The sequence below is a fragment of the Rhinatrema bivittatum genome, chromosome 3, assembly GCF_901001135.1.
Source record: "Rhinatrema bivittatum chromosome 3, aRhiBiv1.1, whole genome shotgun sequence".
Classification (NCBI taxonomy): domain Eukaryota; kingdom Metazoa; phylum Chordata; class Amphibia; order Gymnophiona; family Rhinatrematidae; genus Rhinatrema; species Rhinatrema bivittatum.
The window spans coordinates 307,940,121-307,957,159 of NC_042617.1; positions in this window are offsets into that span (position 1 = coordinate 307,940,121).

Here is a 17,039-nt window from a genome sequence, read left to right on the forward strand (position 1 = left end):
GGCGCTCCCCATACGAGGCGGCTCCCAGCAGCCCCCGCTGACAAAGGTGCATGAACGCACGCCATGACCTCTGACGTCCAGCCGGGCGTTCAGGTCACAGCAAACTTTCCCCCAGACCCCACTCATCTGCCCTGGCCGCGGCCACGCAAGCCCCCAGCAGCAGCAGAAGGGCGTCCATGGGTGCCGGTCTCCCGTGCGGGCGCGTTGACAACTCCGGAGCAGCCCCAGTCCTCTCTCCCCTCCTCCCGAGGCGCGCACCGCGGCTCCCCTGCCTCCTGGGGGCAGCCAGCGGTGAGAGCAGCTTCAGCAGCCCGGGGCGGATCGGGTGCTCCCCATGCGAAGCGGCTTCCAGCAGCCCCCGCCCGGCGAAGGTACATGAACGCATTCCTGTACGCCCAATTTGGGCGCTCAAGGCAGCGGAAGGCGCATGAAACGCACGACGTGACCCGGAGCGCCCGGCTGGACGTCCGAAGGAGGCGGAAAATCGAGCTGCGCGCACAGGTGCTTTGTTGCGGCTCCCTGCTGCCGATCGGCTGCTGGCGCTTGCCTGACGCTTGTCAAGCTGGCAATCCCCGATGCCCGAGCATAATACAGAAATGATTTTCGCCCTGCACCTTGCTTTATTTTTTGTAATAATTTTTTCCCCCTTGTGCGAGAAGTATTTTTTTCTGTGGATTGGGTTGTTTGGGACTGGGTGGCTAAGTTCATGACCACTACCACCAGAGTCAGGGTAGGCGGTAAATTTGCAGGTTAAAGACGCGGCAAAAGTAGCTGGTTAAAAAGGCGATAATCTGGGCGCACGTTACTACTGTATCGGAGGGAATAGCTAATCCGATCGTTTACATATCATATACATGCCGCGGGCGGAAAGGGATACGCGTCAATTTCAAGAAGCGGTAAGTAAGGACGCGTAAAACCCGGATACTGAATCGCGGGTTAGACATACGCGTCCAATTGTGCGTACAAAGCGGGTTAGAAAACAGGGTCAACCGCAGCCTGCGCTTTACTGTTTTCGGCCTATTAGGTAGTACCTTATAGACTAACCAATGTATTGAGGCATGAGCTTTTGAGGACAGCATCCCCTTCGTCAGATGCATCTGACTATTGGGTATCTCCCACCTCTTGTCATTTTCTGTGATTGGGAGTTTCCACACTTTTTATAAGAAGTTAAGAGTTCATTTTGGCAGAGAGAAGAACTCCATGTCTCAAAATAACATTAGAGATAGGATCCTTCAATTAGTATTAAAGCTCTTTTTCTTTTTCCAAGCAGAGCTAAGGTAGACAGAGTGGCGGCAGTGCCAAGAATGTTTTACAACCTAGGCATTCTTTCCTGCAGGCCTGCGTTTCTTAGTCCCAGCACCTACAGACTGTCCATAATGCTTGCTGTTCTTCCAACTTCCTCTGGTTCAGAGAGAACAAGCTCCTTAAAATATATTCAGAAAAATGTTGGCCTGAATTGTCCTACTACAATAGGTGTGCCTCAGGAGCAAGCTGGGAAGGGTTGCAAGCTGGGAAAGGGTGCACTCAGCACCTAATACATTTTACACAAGGGCCAATTTCAGAGCCTATCTCTCAAAGTTAGGCTCTTTTATATTGTACATAACGTTTTACCTGGCTGTTTCCTCCTCCCACTACCTGCTTCCATGGTTTTCCAGCTCAGTTGTAGCCAGGGCTGGGATCTGGCCCCCATGAGCCTTCATTCACAGCTAGGAATGTTCCCCTCTATTATATACCCCCCCTTCCAACTTACTTCAGCTCAGGTCTCTCATCCATCTTCAACAATTGCTTCAAGGGTTCATCCTTTGATGTCGAAAAGGTGATTAAAGCATCCCCCACTGAACATGGCACCACAGGTCTGAGATTGCAAAGGGGAAGTATTATTACTAGGGCTCAGAGAGTCTTCAGATGACATTGAGCCCTCTCCTAATGTGCCCATATTGGCTGGGTTTGATATCCTGATTGGACGTTTGGAGGGTGGAATCAAGAATAGAGAATACCTTAACTTTATTGACATCTCAACTGAGCAAATTGTCAGAGCACTCTAAAAGTAAATTTCAAAGTTATGACACTCACTTAGGGCCCATTGAAAAAGATATATTGGATGTAAAAGCTCAGATAAAAGTTGATTGGTCTATTAGATCTACTTGTATTAAGGGAAACTGGTAATTTCTAATCATTTGGAAAATATTGAGAATATGCAGAGGGGAGAAAACCCTCTGTTTTTGTTTTGTTTTTTAATTTCCCAAGACCCATCTGTTGTCTCCCCTTGAAATGTTCAAGAAATATTTGTGTGACATCTTGGGATATTCAGATGATTAACTGCCTCTTATTTCTAATATTTATTATCTTCCTATGAGGAAAAGGAATGTTATTAGAAAAGAAAGTGAAGTTGAACAACTAGTAAACTATCACCAAATGAGGCGAATTTATCTACATTTTTAGAGTCTTCTCTGGATGTTATTTCTGCAAGGGCTACCCGTTTGGATTCTTTTAATTGGAGAGGGAAAAGGATGTACATTTTCGTATATTTTTCCTGTAAAGAGTTTCGATTCTGTGGCCAGAAAATATAGGTTGTCCCTGATGTGCCTGCACAGAGAAACAGTTTTTGTCATTGAAACAGAGAATTATCAATTGGGGCAATGTTTTTTCTTAAATATCCCTGTAAGTGTTTGATTTTCTATCTCAATAATGATTTTATTTTTTCTGACCCAGACCATCTGAATACCTTCTTGCAGGATAAAGCAATTAGATCTAGGAAGGTTATTTAGCACTGCGGTATTAACTACATATTCCTCTTACCTCCTTCCTTTTTTCCTGAAAGGGTTTTTTTGTTTTTCATTGTGGTCTCAGGAGTCCCCTTGATGTGGGTTAGAAATGGGTTTTCCTTGAAAATATATATTATCTTTGAGAATAGTATGCATTAATGTAAATATTTATACTTTTCTCTTTTTTTGGATGAAAGGAATTTGTTTGATCTATAAAACTGAATAAATTATAAAAAAAAATAAAATAAAAATTGAGCGTTCCTTTGCGTAGTGCCCCCTCGCTGCTGTGGATATCAATAACTTGGGGCTGCTGTGCTGAGTGCCATCGGATACATCTGCGAGTGCCACCTGGTTATAGCTAGTGCCCAGAATCCTGCTGACCAACCTTTTGTTAAGGGAATAGCTTTCCAGCTGCTTAGCACATGGTCCTTGGACAAATTAGTTTATAAGGCTGACAAAATCTTATGGGCTCTGTTTTTTTTGGGGGGGGGGGGGGGGGTTTCAGCGGTGTGCTTCATATTGGGTTGTATGGCCTTCTGCTGGAAATCAGAAAAATTGCACTTGCTTACATAATTTATATAATTTTCCAATTTAAGAAGAGTATGGGCATATAAATGTGCACAGCATTTCATTCCAAAAATTAAGTAGTAACATTTTGAGGTGTATTTGAGAAGGGGGAGGGGGAGAGACAATTTGAGTTTGCATTAGTTATGATCAGTAAAGTTTTTAAAAACTGACAATTTGGATATACTGAAGAACGGACCTAGTACTATTACTTTGCGGTGGCAGTAAGTGTTAGATTTTGGCACTTCATATATTTTTTGTTCTTAGACTTTCATTTCATTTTTCTCAATAGTGTTTTCTTATGATTGCTGCATATGTTGTTTTGTTTTTTTTTGTTTGTTTGTTTTGGGTTTTTTTTTAAGGAGCAAGATATAATACATGTACGTTCTATAATGGTCACTCTGTTTTAAAACTGTTATGCCCTGACTTGATTCAGCTGTTGGTGCTGTATTCATGCTTTGCATGGGTCGGTGTAGTGTCTGCACGAGGCTTTGAAGATTTCCTCGTCGGCTGTCCATGCTGTATCCATGCTTTATTATGGTGGGAGGAGGGGAAGCAATTTCCAAAACTCTGAGCAGGTGCAAACTCCATGGGCGCTTTTAAGTATTGTTCCTTAAAAAATTCCCAAGGAAAAAGGTCCTGCAGAGATTTGCACCTGCTTTTTTCCACTGGCTACTTTTTTCCGGACAAAAATGACTTGCATGGTTTTGAAAATCCACAACCATGCAATGGTGATGCCTCCCCGCCCTGGAAACGCCTCCAGAAAAATGCGAGGCCTGCCCACATTTAACAATATAGAGGATGGGTAGTATTTCAAATAGCCCTCTTACTGGGATTTTAAAAAAATTGCCTTCTGTATATCAATGGGAGAATCTGCACGGGGGTGAGAGGAGAGAAGGGTCCCACTAACTGTCAACACAGCAAGACCCCTGATTTATTTAGATTCAAATAGATGGACATTGCTACCAAGCAGCACTGTTCAAAATCTTTACTCTCTCCTTTTTAGACTGTTTGCTGGCCAAACAAATAATCAGATTGTTTTTGTTTGTTTTTATGCAGTAGTTTTCTCCTGTTCCTTTGCACAAAGTTGATTTGGAAGCAGGGCTGGGATCAGACACCATAAGCCTTTATTTGCAACTACCTAGGGATATTTTGCCTCACAATCCAAACATTCTGCCCATCACCACCTCCACCTCCACGCACACCTGAATCTGGCCACTAGATGTCACCCTTACACACGTATCACAACTCCCCTTCGCACTGGAGCTTGTGAACAGCTTCCTCCATTTTATCCCCAGCTGAACTAGGGACCCTCTGCATGACAGTCAGTACAAGTCACCTCTGCCCATTTACAGCCTCAGTGTTAGAAAAAAATAAACTTTCACTTCTGGCTTCTTCTTCTCCAACTGTTGGTTTTTCTAATAAAGCTTCAGCGTGTGAGAGGCCATGACGTGACTTGTACTCTCCATACTGGGCTGTTCATTCTTGCTACAGTATCTCCCTCCCTATCGGGCCGATACATTACAGTACGCTCTGGCGGAGCACACTGTTAACCCGCGATTGGACGTGCGTTTTGCACGTGCTAGCTTTACACCTTATTCTGTAAGGGGTAATAGCGCGTCCAAAACGCACGTCAAACCCCCCTGAACCTAATAGCGCCCGCAACATGCAAATGCATGTTGATGGCCCTATTAGGTATTCCCGTGCGATACAGAAAGTAAAATGTGCAGCCAAGCCGCACATTTTACTTTCAGAAATTAGCGCCTACCCAAAGGTAGGCGCTAATTTCTCCGGGCACTGGGAAAGTGCACAGAAAAGCAGTAAAAACTGCTTTTCTGTGCAGCCTCAGACTTAATATCATGGCGATATTAAGTCGGAGGTCCTGAAAGTTTAAAAAAAAAAAAAAAAAGTAAAAAATTGAAAAAAAAAATTGAAATCGGCCCGCGGGTCGAAAACCGGACGCTCAATTTTGCCGGCGTCCGGTTTCCGAACCCGTGGCTGTCAGCGGGCTCAAGAACCGATGCCGGCAAAATTGAGCGGCAGCTGTCAAACTCGCTGACAGCCACCGCTCCTGTCTGAAAAGAGGCGCTAGTGTCCCTAGCGCCTCTTTTTACCGCTGGCCCTAATTTTAATAAATTAAAATACTGTATCCCGCGCACAGGAGAGTGGCTGCTCGCCCGCTCTCCCGCGATTTTACTGTATCGGCCCGTATTTTCTTTGTTTCAGATATAACAGTTTCCTATGGGAGAATGTATCCTTGCATTTGCGAGAAATTTCCTTTTTGTCCTTGGTGGAGATAAGGGGGCAGGGTGCGAAAACCCCTCCATTTTAAATACCAGGCAGTCTTTATTGAGATTCTGCCTAGGCTTGCTTGGAAGCAACGCTATTTTTTCGGCTAAGAATAATGTTGACCTCTGAACTCCCATTGCAAGTTCCTGCGAACATGGGGGTCGATGCAGTAAAATGCGTGCTGAAAATGGATACTAGTATTGAGTGCCCATTGTCTTAACGTGCACGCAGCTGCATACCCTGGGCACCCGATGCATTATTTAAATGACATGCAGCATTAAAAACGGCACGCTAAAGGAGAATTATTTATTGCATCAGGTGCCCAATTTGAACGGGCGCTCAATACGAGTATCAAGTTTTCAACCCGCTTCTTTTTTTGTTGTAATGCACTTCAGCAGCCTCAGCATATTAAGTGCCCCTTGATTAAGGATGTCTACATTTGTGGCCATAAGAAAAATGGGTTTATTTTAATCAAGTGAAAATATGCATACATTTTTCTCCACCAAAATACTAAATTAAAGTGTCATGATGATACTAAAGAGGAGGACACACTTATCGCAACACAAAGCACCCTATTTTTTTATTTTTTTCATGAGCTTGACTGCGAGTTGACTTTACTCCACCTCTGAGGCTGGAGTTAAATTTGCCACATTAAAATGTGTCACCCTCTGTAATGTTTATGGCCCTAACGTCTACTCTCATACATTTTTCACAGATTTGGTAGCAGAACTGTTAAAGACTCCGGTGTATGATTTCATGATGGGAGAGGATTTTAACATAGTAGCGAATAGATATGAAGATAATAAGGTTTCCCTTGTCGTCAAAAAAGGAAATGAGAGCTGGGGAGTGAATTTTGTGTTAAGACTTAATCGATGTATGGTGCGTCCTGCACCCAGGGGAGCAGGGGCTCACCTTTTTATCGAATCCCCACAATAGCTACTCCAGGCTAGATTGTTTTCTTGTAGACTTGTCTTTTTACCAACCTTACTAGTGCCTCTATTGGATGCATTTCTGTTTCAGATCACATGCATGTTGAAATTAAGATCGAGGTGGGTATGGTCGAATCTCGAGCGTTCAATTGGCAGATAAGTCTAAATTTAGATCATGATATGGAATTTCAGCAATATTTGCAAGATAAATGGAAAGAATATGTGGCTCTCAATCAGTCCCCCCAAAGTCCAACCAGACTATTATGGTACAGAGGAGGACAACCAAAATGATAAAGGGGATGGAACAGCTCCCCTATGAGGAAAGGCTGAAGAGGTAAGGGCTGTTCAGCTTGGAAAAGAGACGGCTGAGGGGGGATATGATAGAGGTCTTTAAGATTATGAGAGGTCTTGAACGAGCAGATGTGACCTCGGTTATTTACCACTTTCGAATAATAGAAGGACTAGGGGGCACTCCATGAAGTTAGCAAGTAGCACATTTAAGACTAATTGGAGAAAATTATTTTTCACTCAAAGCACAATAAAGCTCTGAAATTTGTTGCCAGAGGATGTGGTTAGTGCAGTTAGTGTAGCTGGATTCAAAAAAGGTTTGGATAAGTTCTTGGAGGAGAAGTCCATTAACTGCTATTAATCAAGCTGACTTAGGGAATAGCCACTGCTATTAATTGCATCAGTAGCATGGGATCTTCTAGGTGTTTGGGTACTTGCCAGGTTCTTGTGGCCTGGTTTGGCCTGTGTTGGAAACAGGATGCTGGGCTTGATGGACCCTTGGTCTGACCCAGCATGGCAATTTCTTATGTTCTTATGAGGCGGAAAAAGTCAGTTATGAGAAGATATATAGCCTATACAGCTAAAAAATAAAATAAAATGCAAGATGTTGAAATGAGGGAGAATTACAGAAGGCCCAGAGCAGACATCAGGCCACACTGTCTGAGTTACACAAGAACTTACTAGCTCAGACTCGGGCAGCACTGAATGACTTACTGTTTCAGAGGGCACAGAAGTCACTAACTTATTTTAAATATCAGTTTTATAAATATGGCAATAAGGCCAGTAAGCTGCTGGCAAATCTAATTAGAGTGATTACAGTCATTAAGGATGCAGCTGGGACCCTTCAACCCTTCAACATTCAGCTCAGGGAATAGAGGCAAGATTTTTACAATTTTATCAAACTTTGTATGACAAGCATCCTGAAGATACTAACAGCTGTGACAAATTTTTTTTAGAGATTTCCAATGGCCAACTGTTTCAGATGAATGTATTCTTGGATTAAATTCCCCTATAGTTGGTACTGAGGTATATAAACCAATACATAATCTGAAACTGGGTAATCGCAATTATATCTTTTTTGAGATGCGGCGACCAGAACTGTACACAGTATTCAAGGTGTTGGTCTCACCATGGAGCGATACAGAGGCATTATGACATTTTCCGTTTTATTCACCATTCCCTTTCTAATAATTCCCAACATCTGTTTGCTTTTTTGATTGCCGCAGCACACTGCACAGACGATTTTCAATGTGTTATCCACTATGACACCTAGATCTTTCTTGGCTTGTAGCACCTAATATGAAACCCAGCATGTGTAAACTATAGCATGGGTTATTTTTCCCTATATGCAATCACCTTGCACGTATCCACATTAAATTTCATCTGCCATTTGGATGCCCCAATTTTTCCAGTCTCCCAAGGTCTCCTGCAATTTATCACAATCTGCTTGTGATTTAACTACTCTGAACAATTTTGTGTCATCTGCAAATTTGATTATCTCACTCGTCGTATTTCTTTCCAGATCAGTTATAAATATATTGAACAGTAAGGGTCCCAATACAGATTCCCTGAGGCACTCCACTGTCCACTACCTTCCACTGAGAAAATTGTCCATTTAATCCTACTCTCTGTTCCTGTCTTTTAGCCAGTTTGCAATCCACGAAAGGACATCGCCACCTATCCCATGACTTTTACTTTTCACTAGAAGCCTCTCATGAGGAACTTTGTCAAACGCCTTCTGAAAATCCAAGTATACTACACCTACCGGTTCACCTTTATCCACATGTTTATTAACTCCTTCAAAAAAGTGAAGCAGATTTGTGAGGCAAGACTTGCCCTGGGTAAAGCCATGCTGACTTTGTTCCATTAAACCATGTCTTTCTATATGTTCTGTGATTTTGATGTTTAGAACACTTTCCACTATTTTTCCTGGCACTGAAGTCAGGCTAACCAGTCTGTAGTTTCCCGGATCGCCCCTGGAGCCCTTTTTAAATATTGGGGTTACATTTGCTATCCTCCAGTCTTCAGGTACAATGGATGATTTTAATGATAGGTTACAAATTTTTACTAATAGGTAAGTAATTTCTCCATTTTTAGTTCCTTCAGAACTCTGGGGTGTATATCATCCGGTCCAGGTGATTTACTACTCTTCAGTTTGTCAATCAGGCCTACCACATCTTCTAGGTTCACCGTGATTTGATTCAGTCCATCTGAATCATTACCCATCAAAACCTTCTCCATTACTGGTACCTCCCCAACATCCTCTTCAGTAAACACCGAAGCAAAGAAATCATTTAATCTTTTCGCGATGACCTTATCTTCTCTAAGTGCCCCTTTAACCCCTCGATCATCTAATGGTCCAGCTGACTCCCTCACAGGCTTTCTGCTTTCGATATATTTTAAAAGGTTTTTACTGTGAGTTTTTGCCTCTACAGCCAACTTCTTTTCAAATTCTCTCTTAGCCTGTCTTATCAATGTGTAAAGCAGTTACCCTTGGGCAACCTATCCACTAGACCAGTGGTTCCCAACCCCAGCCAGTCAGGTTTTCAGGATATCCATAATGAATATGCATGAGAGAAAATTTGCATGTACTGCCTCCATAACATGCACATTGTGGATATCCTGAAAACCTGACTGGCTGGGGGTCCCCAGGACAGGGTTGGGAACCACTGGTCTATATCTTGGAGTCTCTGTTAGGAGGAATTATTAGATTGTGGTTCTTGATCATCTGACCTCCTGACCTTCCCTCCCATTTCTTCTGCTTTTTTTTTTCTCCTCTTCCCTTTTCTTTTTTTTTTTTTTTTCCCCCATAACGGTGGGTGTTAAGGGTGAATCTGTGTGTGTGAATGGGAGTGACTGTTTTAAAGAATGTCTGTGGAATGGATGGAAAGGGGGCTCTGGGTCTTTTGTATGAGAGAGTTGAAGTGTGAAGAGAGTGGGGGGGGGGGTGGGGTAGAATGAAGGATAAAAGTAAAAAGTGGGTAGCAAGCACAGAGGATCTTGCAGAAAGACGCAAGGGTTTGTTTTGCTGGGTGTCTTATGTTTTCTGTTAGAACTGAGCTAAAGTTGTAACAATTATTATATTCTACATCCTTCGTGTTGTTGCTGCTTAATGAAAAGAAATAAAAAATAAAAAGTGTGTGAATTAAACCCCCCCCCCCCATTGCTTTCCTGCAATGGGGGGGGGGTGTTAATAGCTGATGCTCTTATTTACATGGAATTTTACATCTAATGGCACTATCGGGTACGCATTTGTAAGGGCATGCGTTTTGGACATGCTAATTTCCTTATTGCATCGGCCGCTTGTCTAGTGTGTACAAAACATGTGCCAGGTTGGGCGCACTTTATTGCATCGGCTTCCTAATGTGCTCCCCTGTGCCTCCTTGGCTGGAGAGATCAGGCCTGCCTCATACACTTAACCTTCTAGTATTCAATAGCACCAAAGTCAATCACAAGTTGGGGATTCATGCATTTAATGCTTTGACTGACTTAGGAGGGGGAGTAAGGAGGGGTTAGTTATTTTTATTTTATTCAAATTGACTTTTTTGCCCCTAATGTTCATTGAACCTCAAAGTGCTTTACACAACGTGTACCCACATCCCATTTAAACATAATACGATATAACAAAATCCAAACTCAGGGTAATAAAATACATCATAACATCACAATAACATAAACAATTAAAGCAAAGCCTGACTTTTCTATCAGAAAACTCATCCCATGCTCCTCTTCATCTGAATATCCATCCAGCTTAGGCAGAAGTCTGTATTTAACCTGCCCTGGCCCCCCCTCCCAAAAAAAACTCAAGTTTTTAAATGTTTTCTAAATGATAGATAATTTGTATCAATACAATTATCTAATGGTAATGAATTCCACAATGCTGGGCCACCTGTACTAAATTCTCCTTCCGGGCTGATGTAAAATTAACCTCCGCAGGAGATGGAACTTTCAATCTGCGCTTTCATATTGCATGTAAACTTTGTGCCGACGTGCAAGTAGTAAAATGATCTTTCAAATAGGCTAGGCCTTCTCCATTCAGACATTTAAAGACCAGGACAGGAACTTGTAAACTGGATCTGCCAGCTTACTGGGAGCCAGTGAAGGACACCAGAGATTATGGGTTTTGAGGGGGGGGGGGGGGTGTAATATGATTACGTGTTCTCGCCCCCATCATTGCTGGGGCAGTTGCAAGATTTTAGGTGCTGACTGAGAAGTGGCAATAATCCAATTTGCTTGCTAATTGATCATGAGAGCATTTGTAGCTCAAGTTTGAAAAGTAAGACTGCACTTTACACATAAGGCTAAGGTTGTGGAAAGCTTATTGAACTACAGAGGAAAGGAGGTACAAAGGACAACGTTTTTGCATCCACCAATACACCCAGGCCCTGGACTGTTTCTCAGGTACAACTCCACCCCCCAACATACTGGGACATATCTGCAGCGGCTTCTTCATCCTCAAAACCCATAATCTCTGGTGTGCCTACAACCACTTTGCCACTCTATTCAGACAGGCAGTCATTGTTACAGCTATTTGCTGATCATATCCTACCAACATCCTACAGCTATGTATCATCTGCATATACATGAAGCTGTACTCCCATATTTTCTGTTAATTGTAATAAAGAAGAGAGATGCCAAGCCTTGGCCATCGATTGACTGCCAGCTCAAAACAGAGACCTATTCTTCATTTTAAGTGCCATTGTGGTTTTACACATTTGAGTCCAGTTGACCAAGTCAAGACCACAGTCCAAGTCCATTGTTTACTACACGGAACTTCTGGTGCCTTGTTTCTTGGATGGATGTTTTTATTTAGGCCAGTCCTGGCTTTCTCTCTCCGCCAATGCATCATGGGATCTGCAGCGTTGATTTCAAATGTAAGAAGTAGGACACCATGAGGTCAATATTCAAAGCTGGCTGTTTAAATAACTTAGCTGGATATAACTTTTCTGGCTAAGTTACAAGGTAGATTTTTGTGGCACGGCTAAGCCATGAATATACGTATATATATAGAGATGTGCATTCGTTTTTGCCGAATTGGAAAATTGCAACGAAATTGTCCAATTCGGCATGTTTCAGGGAGCCCGAAAAAAAATCAGGATTTTCCTGTTTTTCGCAAAAATTCGTCTTTCCGATTAGTGCGCACTAACGGGAGTCAGTGCGCACTAACTCCCCGTTAGTGCGCACTAAGTCCTGTTAGTGCGCACTAACAAAAACTAACAAAAAGTAACAAAAACTAACAAAATCTAACGGTTTTTGTTAGTGCGCACTAACGGGGAGTTAGCGCGCACTAACTGGGAGTTAGCGCGCACTAACTAAAAATCGATTTTTCGCGAAAAAAAAGACCCGACCCGAAAAAAAACGACATTTTCCATGGCGGCCAAAAAACGAAGAATAACACGAACACAAAAAACGATGCACATCTCTAATATATATCCACGCTTAGCTGTATAAGTTTTATAACCGGCTTAAGTTTAGACTTGCTCTTTGGCACGTCTAACAGCCTCATAACTTATGCGGCTAACTCGCTACTTGCTGACCTAATAACTATACACCCACAAGTTATGCAGCTAAATTGTATCTGCATAAGTGACTTACACAGCTAAGCGGTGGCCACTGAACGTGGGTGCATATTCGGCAGCCACTACTTAGCTGTATTGGGTTATTATCCAGCTAAATAGTGCTGAACGTGCTTTGAATATTGACCTCTACATCTCACAGTGCACTAAGGATATAAGTTCAAAAAGCAGGACTGGCCCAATCTCTGTCCAGAAACTAGATCTCATAGCAGTTCTGTCGCCAGAATGTTGTAGTCTGGAAGCTGGAGGGGTTAAGGACAGCAGCAGAGAGGGATTGGAACACATGGAGCTGTCAAGAGCTTGGAGTACAAGAGAGAGGGGACTGAGTCTGTGTGCCTGTGTGTATTGGGGAGGAGGGGCCAGAGGGAGGAGGATTTTTTTCACCCCTGCCTGTTAGCTGACTTGTGGAAATATATCCTATCTTGAGCCCAGAATATGCTTAAGCAGCCAAAACACTGCAGGCTCTCTATGCATTATGCTGTCCCTTCTCTCCTGCACTTGTACCCCTCAGGATGTGCCAGCTCAGCTGAGACTCACATTCCCAGCATAGGCGCCTCTGACCCTGCCATGTCACGCCTTCCAGCACGTGTGGGACATGAGAGGAGCCGGGGGGAGGCAGAGCCAGCTCTGCTGTTGCCAACACAGGTAGCCTGGCAGCTCTCAAGAAGATCTTCTCAAAAACTAAAGGCGTTCAAACCAAGCACCCCTTCTTTTGACTGTGCATTTTGACAGCCCTCAAGGCTGGGTATGAATTGGCTCCTGTTGCTGCTGTGCACTTGAGGGATTGGAGGAGTGACTGACAGGACATCCTCTCTGTCAGAGTCCTTGCCTTCATTTTTCTTTCCTGGTTCTTTGGATCCTCCCAGCACTAGCAGGACCTTTTGTAGCGTACTTTTATCTCTGTACTTTGAAATGTTATTGCCCCGTGGGGGCCATTCATTCCTTGTGGTGGTGGTGGTGGATAAAGGAAATTAGGGATTGTTTCCAAGTTGCAGAAGAGTGGCTTACAGAAGAGTGGCAAATTGTGGTGACAGCAGCTGCAGCAGGAAGGCTGAGCATGTGGAATTCAGGTAGGAGTTCTCTGTCCTTTTCCTATGTCAAGAGGGAGGTGGGGGAGTCTGGAAAGGCATTACCCTAGTGGACTGGCTACAGCTCACGGGAATTTATCCCGAATTTAAAACTGTACGCACAAAGTCTGTTGACACTATATAAATGGTGTGTATTTATATGGTAGTTGTGTGCATCTGCTGTGTGTGTGTGTGTGTGTGTGTAAGATGATCTGCATTCAAAAGCCTGTGCAATCTCTGCAAGTTGCGTGCACGTCACAAGTTTCCATGCATGCTGTGCATAAGCTGGGTATGTATTCACATGCATGCTGCAGATATGGGGATTGTTTCCTTTTTTTTTTTTTTTCTGGGAATTTATCAGTGTTTACTACAAGAACAACAAAAATGGGAGAAATATGTGGGGGAAAAAAAGACTCCTCATTTTTCCAGGTAAATATAATTTTGTTCCTGTTGTAATAAACACTGATACATTCACAGGAATCAAAAAATAGAAGCTGAAAAGGAAGTTCCCTATGGCTTAAGACAGTATAGGTAGGGTAGAAGATTGTGCATATGTGTTAATGTGTATTTGTGTGAGCAAGCGGTGGATCTAAATGCCTGGTGTTTCCTGCTACATAACATGACTAGGATTTTCATAGCTGAGGTTTCCTGCACTTTGGATTCCCGGGTCACGCATTAGGTTCTGTCCCTTTGCTTGGATTTTGAAAAGCTTGCTCATCCTCCCCACAGCTGTGAGGGAGTGACTGTGACAAATTAAATAGGGCAGCAATCAATTGCCTGAACTGCTGGCAATAATCTGAAAGCCTCTGTACCTAAAGATGATTTGCAAACATGTAATAAAAAGGGAGAGATGGTTAGTTTACATTTTAAGAAGATGGGTCTTGGAGTTTTGGGGATGCCTAGCTTGGAGAGGGAGGAGGGAAAGGAGTGGTGTGGGGTAGGAGGGGAGTTTGGGTGTGGGAAGAGGGGTTGGGATGCCTGTGTCTGAGGGCCCTGCTGTGGGAGTGCTGTGATGTCACTTTCCTCAGGTGGAAATGAACAACATTTCACACACAATCCAAACCCTACTGCATTTAATTGCATTTTAATTACAAAATACAGTACAAGCTGATTTCCTTTGCTGCTGGGATTTTACCAGAGTTTCAGTCAGTTTTGGTGGGGGGAGAGGGTTTGTCCTCTCACAAACTTGCAAAATAGTGACTGAGCGCCACACGAATAATCAAATGGGCAGCTGATCAAGTAACATCCGTTGGACAGAGTAAGAGTTAAGTCGCTGATGCCTGTATATGTTACACAGGGCCGGATTAAGGGAGGAGAGGAGAATGCCAGGGGTAGACTGTGGGTCTCTTGTGACTGATTTTAATTCAGTGCAGAGATTTTCAGCAGCGGTTGGTGGACAAACAATCACTGGTGCTGGGTGGGTGCAGGAAATGTATCCTTTCTCATCAGGAATGTTTGAATACATTCAGCGTCTGAAAGCTCCTAAAAGGAAGGTCTGCTGAGGGAAAAGGGGCAAGTTTTCATTTCCTGGTAGAAGAAGGGGAATGTTTTGTTTTTTTTAAATAGGAGTATTTGGAGAAAAAGGGGATATGGTGTGGGGTGCACACCTGGCACGAAGAATCTTTCACCGGTTACAATGCACAGGCTGAATAACACAGTAGTTATCCACAGATAAGGACCCGTTGGCCACCAGCCTGCTGTGTGACTGCAGACTCTACTCAGTCTGACCATCTGTCTCCCTCACCATCACCCTTTGTACCTTTCCCCAGCCTGCTTCGTTTCTGTCTCTGCTACTGAAAAATGTTACTTCAGGAATCCACTCTCTCAGTAAAGAATCTCCTCATGGTTTCCTGGTCTTCAAGCTTCTTTTCCTATGGAAAATACTAATTTCTCGTATTTTATCACAGGCTGCCAGATATTCAGATAGAAAATGTGTGTTTGAGAGTTTGATAACGTTGAAAACCATACTGTTTGGGGTACAATACTGCTGTCCTCACCCACCCCCATCTCAAATCTACAATTATAAGTTATGCCCAGTTAGGAAGCAGGGAGAAAAATGTATGTAATAGGAACCAACTTGTGCTGCGGACAAATAAGTGCAAAATTGTATTTAAAAAAACTTATAGCCTGTTGATCCACAATTCTCAGCAGAGAACAATGTTATATCCACAGTCAATCAAAACAAAAAAAAAAAAAAAACAATAAAAACAGATTAAAACAAAATCTGCAGTAAAACAAAGATAACAGCCAAAGACAACTCTGGAGGTTTAGCCAGGGTAGATTTCAACCAAAACATCCGTAAACCTATCAATAGACACACACCGTGAGGCCTTATTAGATCTTTGTGGTGATTTTTTTCTAATTGGTCTAGTTTACTTAATATATTTAGCAATAAATTCTACAAAGGAGCCACACTTAAACTACACACCTCATAGATACATAAACACATATTGCAATTTGAAAGAATAAGTTGAATTACTTCATACTTCAAAGCACCCAGTGAGCAAACATTGGGATTTTGAGTGCAAAGGCTCTCTGATTTTACTTTCAAGATAGATGAGGAAAGGGAGGGACTTTGGTAGGTCTGTTTTTTATTTCTTTCAACAGGTACCAAAAGCTGAAAACAACTGAAGGAGAACCTGCAAAATATCACATCGCCAAACTGTTGCCACTGTTGCTACTTTCACTGCTGTTCAGGCAGATGTCCTGATCCCCAGTGAGGAATCAGTTCAGTGTGAAAGAATATGCAGGTTGATGCCCTCAGAAAACAGGTCAGAACAGAGAGGAGGTATCAAAACTGAGAAGCATGTGGGAGAATGAAGACTATATTGATGAATTGCTTATTGAAGCATCAAAGATGGAAAACTTGGAAAGAGAAGATGAAACTGGACCCAGATTACTATAGCAACTACACCCTGCACTCTGACTTCAGTTTCCCCGAAGTCCTGAAAGTGGAAGAGGAGAAACCATTTCAGGAAGAGGAAGAATTCAAACTCAGAAACCCTGCAGCTGTGACTCAACAACCACTGCACCTAAGATGTGGAGGTTAGTGGTGGTTGGTGACTCTCGTTTCTGAGAAACATGGAGACATCCATCTGCTGACCGGATATGTTATATTGGGAGCTGTGCTGTCTGTGGGGTGCCAAGATCCAAGATGACATGGAGAGATTGCCAAGAATCATCAAGCCTACTGACTGCTATCCAATGCTGCTCATCCATATTGGCATGAATGATACTGCTAGTTATCACACAGAGTGTATCAAGTGACGTAATGGCTCTTTGAGAGAAGATGAAGGTGATAGGTGCACAGGTGGTTTTCTCCTTTGTCCTCCCAGTCGATAATAAAGACCCTAGTACAAAGCTTACACTCTGGAGATGTATAAATGGCTGCATAGATTGTACTGAGAAAAGTTTTGGCTTTCTAATTCATGGGATGACTGTTCTGAGGACTGATGAGCAGTGTCTTCCAGAACAGACTACCATTGGCGATGGATGGGCAAACCGCTACAATAAATAAAAGTAAGAGGGAAAAGTGGCTACTGTGGTTTTCTAAAGAAATAG